Source organism: Lissotriton vulgaris, chromosome 1_1 (genome assembly GCF_964263255.1).
Source record: "Lissotriton vulgaris chromosome 1_1, aLisVul1.2, whole genome shotgun sequence".
In the NCBI taxonomy this organism is placed as follows: Eukaryota; Metazoa; Chordata; class Amphibia; order Caudata; family Salamandridae; genus Lissotriton; species Lissotriton vulgaris.
The window spans coordinates 386,469,495-386,484,891 of record NC_141685.1 but is presented as its reverse complement, the minus strand read 5'-3'; the positions used below and the strand labels follow the sequence as shown (position 1 = coordinate 386,484,891).

At 43.5% G+C, this 15,397-nt stretch overlaps 1 protein-coding gene across 1 annotated transcript in view; it reads left to right on the top strand.

Annotated features, from left to right (window-relative positions):
- SHISAL2A (shisa like 2A) overlaps positions 1 to 15,397 on the top strand; it is a 552,893-nt gene that overhangs the window by 536,323 nt on the left and 1,173 nt on the right. The window lies entirely within an intron of this gene.

The following is a 15,397-nucleotide window of genomic DNA, read 5'->3' as shown; positions in this document are numbered from 1 at the left end:
TGTAGTTAATTTAGGTAAATAATTCGATATTTTATCATCGCAAGTCCTTCCATTTTTTTAATATGTCTGCATGGATCAATAGAGGCTTTTATGTGGATTTGGGAGTCATCTTCATGCATTGTGTGATCTACCAAGCTGCAATTCTATTTTGTGTCTCACTTTTCTTTATTGGTTTGAAGGTGAAATGTAACCAACAATGTATACATACCACAATAATTGAACAGTACATCATACATACATAAATGAATTGAAGTTCTAAAACATCGAGCAGTAGAAGGGAGGAGGGGAAAGGGAGCAGGGTAATGGACGCCTCCATAAAGGTCAAGAAAAACAGGAACACAAAGCAAGCCATCACAGCATATAATCCGCAAATAAGTATTATCAACATCTTTCAATATGAAAGGGAGAGAGGAAACACTCAGGGAATACCCACAAGAAGCTACTAGTGAAGTGCAAAGCTGTCGCCATCCCGTACAGTTCAGAGGAAAGTGTAGCAAAGGTGAAGGCCTTTAGAAACCTGTTCTTGTGAAACATCGTGTTGAGGAACCTACCCCAGATTTCCAGAAAATGTTGTAGTCTGACATTAATTTCATATATTTAGTATTTTGAAAAATGCTTTTTTACACATATTCTCTAACCATGCTCAGTTAGGACTCTGTCAGTTTTTCAATGTCTTAAAATCCTCATTTTGTCAACCCCTCGAGCTGTGTTCACCCATTGTGTAAAGTGGGAGGGCAGTTCTGGGAGGCCACTTATGTCATGAATAAGGGCTAAGTTTGCCTTCAAGCCTCCATGAACTAAAACTTCCATTTCAGATGTTCCCATATTTGAGTCCAGTAATGGTGCAAACGCCCATAAAATATGCACTATATCACAATCCAGAGTGTTAAATCGTCAGCAGTTTGAGTCGGGACTTAAGCTGGCTCTATGATGTCTAGCAGATGACCAATGCCATTAATGTATCAAATTATAGTGCCCATACTTGTGGCAGATTCATATGGCCCTTTGTTGTACGCTGCCAGATCCCCCAAGATGAGCACAAGTTGTAATTTTCCAAGATATTTCTAAGTGCAATCATGTTAAAGTTCAAAATTGTTGAGGCAAAACTTAAGCCGTGTGAGCCTGAACAAATGATGTTCCATGCAATCCTCACTGTGCGTGTAGAAATGGGGTTGAGTCCATCTAAACCTAAACCGTAGGGCTTCTACAAATTGTTAATCAGGGAAGGTCCCCAAACAGCTTATATATTGAATGCCATTTGATCCATGCATGTTCGGCCTAAATTTATTTGGCTTCAGGGATATTTACACATACCATATTTGGATGAGTGTAAACAGTAAAATTAATAAAAATACTAGCTTCATTCGCAAACTGCATTTTGTAGAACATAAAGAAGTACTACAACAGTACTGTTTACTTACTGCAAAATACAATTCACAAAACTATCTCAATTTCCACATCTCCTATCTTTTCTATGGAAATATCATCACATATTTATATTTACTACTTAGTATTAAATGTAGTAGGAATCTAGGGAGTTGCTGGAAACAGGGGAATAATTACTACTAAATGTCAGGGGTTATGTGAGGAGAATTAGGGAGTTGAGGGAGGGCTAACATGGGTTTAGAGCAGGGGTCTTCAAACTGTGGGGCGCGACCCCCAGGGGGGCCTTGGAGCGATGCAAAGGGGGTAGCGCTCCCAGTCACACTTCTGCTCTGGCCCAAGGGCTTCAGCCCCCCTCTTCCCCTGTGTCTCAGCCCCGGCTGCTCTAGTGTAACTCCAGCTGCTGGGGCCTCAGCTGGGCAGTGTCTGGAGTTTTATCTCCAGCACGCCCATCAGAGTTTTTCACAGGTCTTTAAAGACCATTTACATATTTACATGCCTTTGTAAACTAGTTACAGAGGCTTAGGGTTTTTTCCTGATTCCAGTACCCCCTGGGGCCCACTCTGCCTATTCCTTACATTTGTATTTTACATATACTGATGTAGTGTGACAATGCATTTATTGAAAAGGAATATAAAGTATTGTTGCCAAAAGTAAAATGCCTGTGTGTGTTGTTTAAAGAGCCTGCAGAGATCTCCTCTTGACACTAATTAGATTTATAAATCAAAAAGAATGTATTCATTCATTATGTGACTTTTCTGTGTTTGTTCTTTTTAATTATCAGTCATGGATCATTGAGGCAGTCCTAGAACACAATTAAAAGTGCTTTCTATTTATATTTGCTGTTTGATGTATGCACATATAAGTGCTTAAAATGCAGCTTTAGGTGACTGCTTATTTTTGTACCAACTGGGTCATCAAAATAATCTACTGGCAACCGTATCCATAAGACCGGAATTTTGTTGCAGGATCAGCACATTATTTATTTCCTCCACCCTGCCATAATAGCAATAGTTTAACTTAGATCATAAACCCTACGCCGCCGTCAATAACATGCTGGGTTACTTCAAGTGTCTGGGAATGGACCCTGCATTCAGAAAACTCTCTCCTCCTTCACACCCTTCACTTTCATGCTCACCCTGTCCTCATAGCGATCACAATGCACTCACACTGATCACCATGCACTCACACCATTCACCTGCTCACCCTGCACTCACAATGATTACTCTGCATTCACAATGCACTTGCGCTGTTCACCCTATACCTCTCCCTGCAGTCACACAAGCACACTACTCATCCTGCACTCATGTGACACTTCACTCACCTGTCCCCCTCACTGCTGAATATACAACTCACTCAAACAATCCCAGCAGTAATCATACATTCATTCATCCCATTCTAAACTTGCATTCGCACCCAAATTCGTACGGCCACCTCACTCACCCTGCAGTCACTCCTCTCACCCTACTTTCACACTGTTGCATCGCTCACCGTGCACTCACATGGGCACTCCTGCCAACCACACAGCGCAGAGTGTTAATGTGCATGCTACAAAGAATATGTACCATGCAGATCACAGAAATGAGTGTGAGTAAACTATGAGTAGCGCTATAAAAAATGAAATGTTTGTCAGAAAGGTGTTATAGAGAGATGAGGTAAGATAAGATAAGAGGTGCATTGTTGGTGAGTGGTAGTGAGGGAATGCATGGAGAAGGAGGAAACGGGGGTGGGGCACCAAAAAAAACAGTTGAACCGGGTGCAACCAGTGTTAGGGCCAGCCCTGGCTGGGAGTGGTAGTACCCCTCCCCCAGACGTTCTGGTCTAGTGGCTCCCCTGCTTCTACAGATTATTATTATTTACATTTGTACTGCGCTACTGTTACCAAAAGAAGCCCTGGGGCTAATAACCATCTGCTGCCTGAAGGCAAATGAGAAACACACAGAAGGAGATGAATAACCAGCCAAATGGGGTACCCTACAGAGCATAGAGAAAGGTTTTTTATATCTTCCTAAATGATAATCGATTCTTGGTGGAGTGAAACAAAGGAGGGTGCAAGTCCCATAACTGCGTGGCCTGCACCAAAACAGCGAGATAGACAACTCATGCCTTCTTGAATTGGGGAACAATAAGCAGAGTGGCACAGGCTGAGAGGAGCATACAGGTCGCACTCGTATGCTTGGTGAGAAGAGATGAGAGAGGACATCAAGGGATTGAGAGAATTAGATTGAAGAGGTCAGGGATGAGGAGAAATATAAATTGCAGAAGAGTAGTGTGGACACGCTAGAAGTGAGTGTGAGCCAAAGGTGAGGGCTTCTGTTAGAACAAAGGGGAGATATGAAAGATGAATGGGGGGACCGGAGAGGTGTAAGATACAAATAGACAATAAGCTGAATGGAGAGACGAGGTGAATGAGAAGTGCTGAGGGGAACGGGTGGTGACAGGGCCAGAGAGGCCATGAGATAAATGCGAGAGACTGTTAGAGATGAGGGTAGTAAATAGACAGAATGGCAAGAGGTGATTAAAGGTGAAGTGAGAGGTTGAATGGGGAGAGTTCAGAAGTTGTAAAAAGGGGTGAAAGAAAATGGCCTGCAAAGTGAGAAAGGGATCCAGGGTTGGGAGAGGAGAGAGGGATGGAAGGGAGGGAGGGAGTGAGAGGAAAACTGCATGGGTAAACTGCTTAACTCTGCAGAAAACCGCCAGGGTTTTAAGGGACCCCTTATTCTCCCGGCCAGGGCCAGGTGAGCTTCTAATGTGGCAGCATGTATTCCTGCTGAGTGGCCCTTCACAAAGGTTGACTAGAAATCTTTCTGATGTCAATTTCTGTATTTTGGTTATAAACAGGTACTGATGGGGTGAAATCTTTCCTCAGTGTTACTGTGTGTAAAAAATTAATTTCAAAATACTGAAGCAATGCTATCCCAAAATACGCTGTGTCACGTAACATCATTTACATTTTCTTCCCACACAATTTAGTCAAGCCTGTTGCGTAATTTGGTCCTTATCTGCCTCATAATTCCAGTAGCCCTGCCTACAGTTTTAGAAATTTTTGTCAGGAGGGGTCCTTACACCTCAAAATGTTGACAGTGGGGTCTCCGCATCCAAAAGTTTGAAGACCTCTGGTTTAGAGAGTGACAGAACCCCCATCCACAAATGAGTAAACTCAATGCTATTCACAAACTGCACTTCCAAAGTTACAACAGCCACAAATGACCTAAAACAGCAGAACATGCACTCATGCTCAGACCTGGAATATTTCCAGCACCATACATGGCCAGCCACTGGTACTGCAAACAAATATTTACATTTAATTTAATGACATAAACAATTGTACAGAAATAAAACATAAATGTTATTTCATCATAAATATTTTGATGACTTTAACATTTTTTTTTCCTACAAAGTGTAAAAGTAATCATACAGAAATGTACTTTGTTTATAGGTCCCTCTAACTTAGTCAGAAGTCCGAATCAACAAGATATTGGTTTAATTAATGTAACATCATATATTTCACACATACACTGGAGTATTCCAGCAGGGACTACCTGTCCCAAGATTCTACAGTGGCTATGGAGCCGGCATGATTTAGCACCACGCCTGCTGCCAATTTGAGTCTGCCACATCACTATAGAGCGCATTCTGAGGACCGGCAGGGTGGAGGGTGGAGGTATTCAATCAATCAATCAATCACAGTATTTATATAGCGTGCTACTCACCCGGAGGGTCTCAAGGCTCTTGGGGAGGGGGGGGGGGTCCGCTACTGCTTGAACAGCCATGTCTTGAGCTGCTTCCTGAAGGCGAGGTGGTCTTGGGTCGGGCGGAGGTGGGTCAGGAGGGAGTTCCATGTCTTGGCGGCGAGGTAGGAGAAGGATCTTCCTCCTGTGGTGGCTCTTCGGATGCGGGGGACGTCGGCGAGGGCGTGGTTGGTTGATCGAAGCTGGTGTGTGGGAGTGTAGAAGTTGAAGCGGCTGTTGAGGTATCTTGGGCCTTGGTTGTGAAGGGCTTTGTGTGCGTGGGTGAGGAGTCGGAACGTGATTCTCTTGTTGACCGGGAGCCAGTGTAGCCAGTGTAGGTCTCTCAGGTGTCTGGAGATGTGGCTGTGTCGGGGGATGTCCAGGAAGAGTCTTGCTGAGGCGTTCTGGATTCGCTGGAGTCTCTTCTGGAGTCTGGCCGTGGTTCTGGCGTAGAGGGAGTTGCCGTAGTCCAGTCGGCTGGTGACGAGGGCCTGGGTGTTCCAGCTGAGACAACGTCTCCCAAGATTCTACAGGGGCTGAAAGAGGCGGCCTCTTTCAGCACCTCGCCTGTTGCCAATTTGACTCTGCCACACAGCTATATAGTGCATTCTGAGGACCCATCTGCACCCGTTGATGTCCGAACGAGGCTGGGCTGGGCCTAGTCTCTTGGCTCCTTTCTCTTTTGGGCATTGAGTGGGTTCAGCTGAACTGTGTGCATGATGGGGAAGAAGAAGGTGGTTAACCCGAAACCAACTTTAGGAACTATGGGCACAACCATAGATGTTTTTTTGCAATAGCTGTGGGTGTCCTATTTGAGTAAATTTAACTAGATGAGTGTCATTTGTCTCTGGATCATGATGGAATCCCAACCTTGCCATTGCCTTTGCCTCTTGATGAATGCACCAATGCTTTGAGAGATCATGTAGCCCCTCTGGTTGTTGGGTAGCCCTCTGTCACTATAGCTGCAACTGGCCCCCCCATGAAAGCAGTGGCCCACTTGTCCCCAAGCAATCCCACTCCTGCTGCTAAACGCAAGTGCAATCTAGGTTCCTGACCCCCATACCGGAGGCCATGCGTGGTACCAGTGTGAGCCCCCTCTAACCGGAAACTATCTGGATGTTAGCAATGATTGCCCATAATGACTGAGTTTGCATCTGTTATAAATGACTGCCTGATCACTATCAAGGAGAGACTAGATAAGCTTCCGGAGGAGGTCAGTAAACTCACCAAGTCTCATCCTTATTTGAAGCCTCTGTCTACTGACTAACCCTGTGCCATGAACTCTGCTCCACTGGCGGAGTTTGCAGATTTGTGCATACTCAACATTCCACGGAGAACGCAAAGACTGCAAAAACTTCAGACTCCGCAGCGGAGCGAAGTTCAGCCCCGGACCCTCCTGCCTCCCACCCCGCCAAAATATTTTAAAATATAAATGACAATTAAAGTAAAATAAAAGGCGTCTTACCTTTATCACAGTGTCTCCGGGCTTCCCTCCTCCTCCTCGCCGGAATCCCCTCTGTTAGATGTTAGTCATGGTAGGACTGTGCATGTGCACGCATATAGGTAAGTGGGCTTTTATTTTACTTTAATTTGAATTCTAATGGAAAATATTTAAGTGCGAGGGTGGGAGGTGTGGAGTGGAGCTTCACAGGGTTTTTGCCCAAATCCCTTGAGCTCTGCATAGAGCAAATCCGCCTGGGGTTACTAGTGACCTGGCTCCGGTTGCTCCTACGTGGTTTGGTCCTATATTGGCTTCCACAGTCCCCGATCCCTCTCTCTCTAGCGGACAAGTTGTGTATCCACCTATACTTCCTAATGACTCCAGTTCCTTTCAGCGTGACTCTTAGGCCATGGTTATGAGGGGTGCTGGTCATCCACATGCTCGCTTGGATTGCCCCACAACTACCAAGAATGAGGTTGTTATTGACTTTCCTACAGCAGCTACACCTGACGTTGTGGTGCTGGGGAATGTACCCCCTCCGACACGGCGGTGAGTGAAATATTCGTCCAGCAAAAAACAAGGCAACTCATTGGATCGGCCTTCACTCTAATCTTTGCCCCACATTCACAAGCAGAGTGACATAGTGAAAATAGTCAGCTGGCTGGGAAAGGATACCAAAGCTGATGAGGGGGATTTGGTGGTGGTAAACTGTAATCGATCTCAGGTTGCTGCACAAGTTTTTGCGGCAATCAGTTTACAGAGATGCAGTGTCCCGTTTTTCATTCAAGCTCTTCCACTGGGCTATTTCTACGGGCCATAGATTGTAGGTGTGGCTCCAGGATTGGCTCAGATTGTAATAACAGCAAACAAAAATGAGGCCCCCCCACCCTACAATTTCAAAATTGTATGCGTACCACCAATCAATGGATGAATATGCATTGCCTCAAACTAAACTCTGATAAAACAGAGATTTTGATCTTTGGCAATTTACTACCGAGTTGGGCAACCTATGGTGACCAGCAGAGAAGAGCGAGCCCCCAAAACCAGTGGTAAAAGCTAAGAATCTGTGGGTGTGGTTGGACCACAAACTTTCCCTTATCCAACACACGAATGCAACGGTTTCAGCCAGTCAATTTCTAATGAAAAAAGTAAGGAAGATCCTTCATTACCTTGCGGTAGACACAAAACGGTAGTGACATCTTTAATCCAGTCAAAACTTGACTACTGCAATGGACTACCGGGAAATGTACAGAAACAATGTTTGAAAAAACTGCAAAGTGTACAGAATTCAGCGGCACGGCTACTATACAACATCCCTAGGAACAACTCGCTCACTGCTGAAATTCGAAAACTACACTGGCTCCCTGTGGAGCAACGGATTACATTCAAGGCACTCTCTCTAGCCTACAAAGCCTTGAGCCAAAAAGGCCCGGTCTTTTTGCAGAATCTGTTCACCTGGTACAAACCTACCAGACACCTTCGTTCCTCCGGCACTAAACTTCTGCGGGTGCCAAAAATCTGCACCTTACAATGGGGTGGCCGCAGCTTCCACTGCTACACCACCAAGCTCTGGAACTCTCTCCCATTTGAGCTTAGAAGTGCCCGCACCTTCATCTCCTTTAGGAAAGACCTGAAAACCTGGCTGTTTCAGAACTAGATGTCAGTGCAGACCCCCGCTGTCCATAGAGCCAAGACACCTCCGGGTATATGTGCGCTTTATAAATCAATATAACATAACATAACACGTGGCCAAGCAATGCATCATGGCCTTGGTCCACCCACAGCCTCTCTATCATTTCTTCCCTTGAGAATGTGACCCGAGAATGTGACCCATTTTGCTCCAGAGTGCCCTGGACTCTTGTGATTGACTAGCTCCTCAAGCTCTTCTTGTGAATTCAGTCAGTTCCCCTGGTCGTAGCTCACCCATCCCCCGGTACAGGTCTTGCTTAATGGCACTGCAACAATTTTAACTTAGTCTGCTGGAACATTGCTGGACTCACTTCAAAATTTAGAGACCTGCATTGACATGCTTTTATCAGGAAATGTAATGTTATTTGTCTTCAGGAAACCGAGGTGACTTACATTTTTTTTTGTGAGGTGAAATATACAGTTTATTTTGTTCCAGCAATTGCCTCAGTGTCCGGTAGGGCTGAAGGGGTTCTAGTAATTTATTTTGCATTGGAATGTTGAGGCTTGAGTCAATGTTATAACTTCTGGGTCCTCTGTACTCCAGACATCAAGACTGTCATATTTGGGTTCTACAGATATTTATCCTTTTCACTTTTATAATGCTGCCTTTTCTCCCCACAAATCATCCAATATATCCCTTCTGGGTACCTTCATTGATTCTCTAACTGATAATGGGGGTGGTTCTCCTAGCCCAATCATTGCACGGGATTTAAATATTCACTTGTGAGAGTGTCTCCTTAATAGAAGCAAGACAAAGCCTCCATGTAGGCTCTAGGAGTGGCTACATGGTACACAAAAGAGAAGGTTCTGAGCTGAATGAAATTTTAAGTGGAAATAAGTTGTTTTTTATATCGGATAAACTGATCTATACCCCAAATCCACATATTCTCCCCACATTTACTTGCAGGGGCTGCTTTTCAATTATAGATTTTTGTTTTTATTTCAGCCTCTCTTTTTCTGTTGATGTCTTGGTTTAATATTTTACATAGTGTCTTCAGTGACCACAAGCCAGTTTCTATTATCATGAGTTGGAGGCAGTCCAACTTAGTTCACACTCAGGTGCTTCTTCGCGCTCTTTCCAACTCTTATTAAGGAAGGCGCATCGGGTGGGCAATGGTTGAGCCTGAAAGATTCAAGCGCTCCCAATTTCATAGCTGTGCTCCGGATTTTAGCACCTGTTTAGAACCCACTGCCACTGATTTATCAATCTTAGAGGTTTTGGGCGTATTTCTAAAAAAACTATTGGGCTTTTATCACACCTGGTTACTAACTCCACTCCTCCTGGCCGCTGATGGGTTGACACAGGTTGCTCTAAAATCTGCACTGAAAGCTATGCCTAGAAATGGGGATCTAATTTCCAACCTTTATAAAAATGTTATCAGTTCGAGTGAAGGAGTCATAAATATGAACTAAGCTCCCAAGCTCGGGATGACCTAGCTCAAGCAAGTACATAGAAAAACAGTTCAACCTTTTGGCGCATATTGAACCAACAATGTTTTGCTCAGGGAAAGGATGTTACGGTGTGCCATCACATTGCTTCTGACCAAGGGGTAACTAACTTTAAAGGTATCTACAATTATAAAGTGCATTCTGTGCAGGCAGTCGTTCCTGCACTGCCTCCCAGTGGTAGGTTTAAGCTAGTCTTTAATTTGGAGCAAAATATCTTGGTGCATTTAAGGTTTAATGAGGATTAAGGCTGCTGGCCCAGATGGCATACCTCAAATAAACCAATCAATCAATCAGGGGAATTGTAAGTGCTCTACTCACCTGTAAGGGTCTCCTGGCACTTGGGGGTGTTGAGCAGCTCCATTCAGACAAAGAGCCAGGTCTTGAGTGTCTTTCGGAAGATGTTCAATGAGGGTCTGATGTTAATCGGGAGCTCATTCCAGGTCTTGGCCATGATGTAGGAGAAGGCTCTTCCACCTGTTCTGGCTCTGCGGATGCGTGGGGTTTTGGCGAGGATGAGGTTGGTTAATCTGAGGTTTCTCCTGGGTGCATGGAAGGAGATTCTCTCGTTGAGGTATTGAGGTCCGATGTTGTGAAGGCATTTATAGACGTGGGTGAATATTTTGAAAGTAACTCTCTTCTCAATGGGAAGCCAGTGGAGGTTCCATAGGTGATGTGTTCATGTCGAGGGATGCCAAGGACGAGTCTGGTTGGGGTGTTCTGTATGGTCTGGAGCTTGCAGAGTAGAGACTTGTTGATCCCGACGTAGAGGGCGTTTCTGTAGTCCAGTCTGCTGGTTATGAGTGCATGGGACATGGTCTTTCTTGACTCGGGGGGGATCCATTTGAAGGTCTTTTGGAGGATGCAGAGGGTGATGAAGCAGCGGGAGGTGACGATGTTGACCTGTCGGTTCATCGAGAGGGACATGCTTCTTTGTGCGGTGGAAGTTTGGGGTCCAGTTTTAACCTAGATTTTAATGCATCAGTTAGAGAGCCCACCCCAGGCCTCTTCTGAAATTGTGCCAGTTTTTAAAAAGGGGATAACGAAAACCCAGAATGGTATCTTACAATTTCCCTCATTGATCCTGTTGTAATAGTTCTGGGGCGTGTTGTGTTGTTTAGACTTACCAACTGGTAGAGGAGAATAACATTGATAACATTGTATCCGACGTACAGTATGGTTTCAGGCAATGGAAGTCTACTATTGATCAGTGATACTAACACAACAAGAGGTGTCAAACAGGAGGGTCTTAGGGACATTTTAGAGACCTGCAAAGTATTAAATCCCCAATAGTATCAGACAAAAACAAATGTAAAATCCTTGGATCTATTTTAAACAGAAAATCGAAGTAAAGAAATTGTATGGTGAATAACTACTGAAAAGCCACAAACTATAACACACAGACCTAGCTGTGTGAAATTCCCTTATTAGGACGATATCCCTCACTCACCAAAGGTGACATGCTTCATCATATGGGTACCAGCAAAACTCCACCAACCTTTACATGCCAACTATTGTTCTTGTGCGCGGCTCGCAAACATTAAGTTGGCAAGCACGAGCGAGAATTTGTGTCCTCTGGTGAGAGTTTCTGGTACTAGAATGCCTTCCAGCAAGACTTCTCAATATGGGTGGATGCAGCAGGTCATGACCACAGCGACGGCTCGTGGAGGGAGTTACGGTGGGGCAGGAGGGCGGGGAGGGGGAGGGGCAGGGCGGAGGTTGCTAAAAACCGGCATATGGATAATTGCAGGTAAGTAAACAATTTAATTAATAAAACGAATTTCGTAGCTCGCACTGCATTGCATTTTGCGATGCAAGGCGCACTACGAAATTCGTTTTATTAATTAAATTGTTTACTTACCTGCAATTATCCATATGCCGGTTTTTAGCAACCTCCGCCCTGCCCCTCCCCCTCCCCGCCCTCCTGCCCCACCGTAACTCCCTCCACGAGCCGTCGCTGCATGACCATTTGCGATGAGAAAGCTTTCACTTGAGTAGAAAATCTACTTGAGCGAGAGAGGAAGCAGCACCCTCTACTGATCTGCATGGTGTTGTTCACGCTGATTTTGCAACAAGGAACAAGCTCCCGGTGCCAAGATTCTTCATGAGCAGCACCAGGTGCTGAATTTCACCTGCTCGCGGGACTCCGCAGAATCTCGTGGAATTTTTATGTAACTCCGTGGAGTGAACTCTGCTAGTTCCGCCCTCCCATAGTGATCCCCCTTAGAGGCAGCAGGCCTTGTAAAATATATAAAGTATAAACATTCCATTTACTGGTTATCAATAGTGACTAAAATCACATTGGGTGACAAATTTTATCAAATTCATCCCTATAGGGTACTATTGTTTCCTATATTTACGCATTACCAATGTATATATAGGTTGCATCAGGTAACCCCTATATTCGACCTAAATGTAGAAAGATGACATTGTTTTATAATGATTCATGACCAAACTCTTACCTAATATATAGGGGCAAATTATCAGAAATGTACAGATTTGATTCAATTGTTACCATTTGTAACATGGTGAAAAGCTAGTATTTACTTAAGAGCAGTGCATGGAAAATAGATAATCAACAACAAAAAATGAAATATTAAAGTAAGAAAAATACATTACCAATGTCCAAGCCAAAAATGAAATAGTTTATTTGTAATGTACCTCGAAACAACGGAATCAAAGCAATCTTTTCTAAAATTAGCCACAGGAGACAGCACTGCAGTCACTTTGAAATTTAAAGAAAGCAACAAATCTCCAGCAGCTTCTATACAAGGATAATGTCTTTATTTTGAGAATAGATGTTATCCCTTGCAGATCTTCTTTGGTTTCTCTTGATTAGATAGTTCATGTCATTTGGTAGGAGACATCACTCTACCTAAAAAAAATGGTGTCATATTTATAATCCAGAATATTTTAATTATGTTGTTATGCATACATCTATGTATGAAGATACATATGTATATATGCCACATTTGTATAGAACATAGCTGAATGGAGGGGCGCACTGTACAGGGTTAAGGTATAGATAGAGCCAATGAGTTATCAGTGTGGAACTGGGATAGTCAACGTAGATTGCTACTCTTTCTTGGACTTCTTCATACCAAGGCTGACGGTGCCCTGACAGTGGGAGTGCCAAGTGCCACTGGAGGTGGTGAGTTTGTCAGTAAGCTCTGTGGAGGGCTGGTCGGATGGCATTCTATCTGATCTGATGCATCAGTTTTCGAAGTTTCATCAGGATGATGTGATGTGATCACATTTCTTCAGGTCTTTAATGAGGCTTGCTGTGGTGAGTGGCATGCCTACAAGGAAGCCAGGGTGGAGTCTGTCTGAAAGACCATGAAGCAGCAAACTGGCACCATCCAGATGCATAGAGTGCAAGGGCATGACCAGCTGCTCTGAAGTCATTATCTGAAAGAATAGTTTAATTTTCTTTATCAGAGAGAACTGGAGCCGGGACCTCTTGATTTTCTTGGCAATACTCTCTTTTAGAGTGAGAGGAGTGTCAAGAGTGCATAAGAATGTGTCTGTATGTAATGCAACTGGTGCTCATGTAAAGCGTTCTGATACCTAGTTGTCTTGTTCGCGCTATATAAACCCGCCCATCCCAAAAAATATATGAGTGAGCTGGCCTTTGGCCAATGTAGGGGTTCAAACCTATCCAGTTTTATCTTATTGAGCCATGTATGGAGTAGTTGTTGCTTTATGTTCTTTATTATTGGTAGTAATTCTATTTCGGTGGGGATGTGCTTGACATAGGTGCTTGACATATAGGTCTTGATGAGTTGTGGGCAGTATTTGCGACATTCAATGTCTTTAACAAAGGAGACTTAGATGTGTCTTTATGTGTCAGCTTTGCTGGAGGATGAGGATAAGGCATCATCTGTATGGGAGATGGCTTTGAGAGATTTGTGGATGGCAGCAAAGTCTTCCAGAGATAAAGGGGTAAAGAATAACCATTGTGGGATAGCGCACAGAGAAGTGGGTATCAGAAGAGAAGCTGGCTTGGTGTTGTTGATGACTTCCCTGTATTGTGCTCAATGTTATAAGCATAGTTTTTCTAGTATATTAGTAAACAATATGATGTATGTAATTTACTCATGCTTGCAAACACAAGGAGATGATGGACGGAGAGCTGAAACTTTTCAGACACTCACCCCCAGTCACAGATCTGGGTTGAATCCATTGTCGTTCTTTAGCTCACTTCGCCACTCAAAGTTCAAACCCAGCTATATGAAAATTAGTCTTGACCATGTGCCTCATGGGGACAGTCCAGGCCGAAGTGCCAAGCCAGGTCTTCCCTGGACCAGAAAAATGGTCCTAGACCTATATTTAGTATTCAAAATAAATCAATTATTTGGAAGATACTAGTACATAGGAATTAATCCTGAGCAGAGAAAGAAAAACGTTCTTGTCTATACATATATATACAATGCACCCATCAAATGTTCCAAATGATGCTCTTTAGGAACATCAACATAAAAATACTTTATACATAAATCAAGAAAGAATACTGCCTGGCGCAGTAGCAAAGTGCAAGGAAAAGTGCTCGTGTGAAAGGAAAGATTGATAAAAGAATTAAGTAATTCACATAAGAGAAATAAGGTACAATTCCTTATAACAGAAACCTGACCCAAACAACTAAATCAAAACAATTTCTTTTTACAATGGACGGAGCCAAAATGTATGGAGTTCTTGGCGGAATCCCTCGTTAGGCTCTCTAAATATGCAATAGGTGGGTTTACTTCATATCCCCAAAACGCTGTGCAGACGAACCCGCATCCGGATAAGGAGATGCCTTATCCGGATGCGGATTGGGGATACGAAGTAAACCCACCTATTGAATATTTAGAGAGCCTAACGAGGGATTTCGCCAAGAACTCCATATATTTTGGCTGCTTTCCTGTGGCTACCGCACTTATGTACTGGTCCTTTGATCAATTCTAACTGAACTGACGGGGAGATTCGTTTACCGGCTGCACAACCGATTTTTGAGTGCCTTCCAAATAATACACTCATACGCTCTTGGAATTGAATTCAAAAACCTCGTCATTGATAGACTTGAGGTGATCTAGTATATATATCTTTCGCTGGTGGAGCACATCATTGACTGGTGGCTCATCTAATTAAAGTGCTGCCTTTTTACGCCTTAGGTTCCTTTGTCCATCCTTGTCCTGATGAAGACCCGCAGCTGAGGTGTTAACCCACCCACCAATGCGCCAGGGTCGAAACGTCGACATCTTTCCACCCCAATTTTTTTAAACCTGAATCTTTTCTTACCACCCTCTCCGTCCATTGTAAAAAGAAATTGTTTTGATTTAGTTGTTTGGGTCAGGTTTCCGTTATAAGGAATTGTACCTTATTTCTCTTATGTGAATTACTTAATTCTTTTATCAATCTTTCCTTTCACACGAGCACTTTTCCTTGCACTTTGCTACTGCGCCTGGCAGTATTCTTTCTTGATTTATGTATAAAGTATTTTTATGTAATTGTAAATATTCAAATAAATGTTGATGTTCGTAAAAAACATCTTTTGGAACATTTGATGGGTGCATTGTTTATATATGTATAGACAAGAACGTTTTTCTTTCTCTGCTCAGGATTAATTCCTATGTACTAGTGTCTTCCAAATAATTGGAATAGTACCATTGTTCATGTTTATCATTTGATACCCAGGTCCTTTGACTACTTTGGGTGATACCCCATTTTT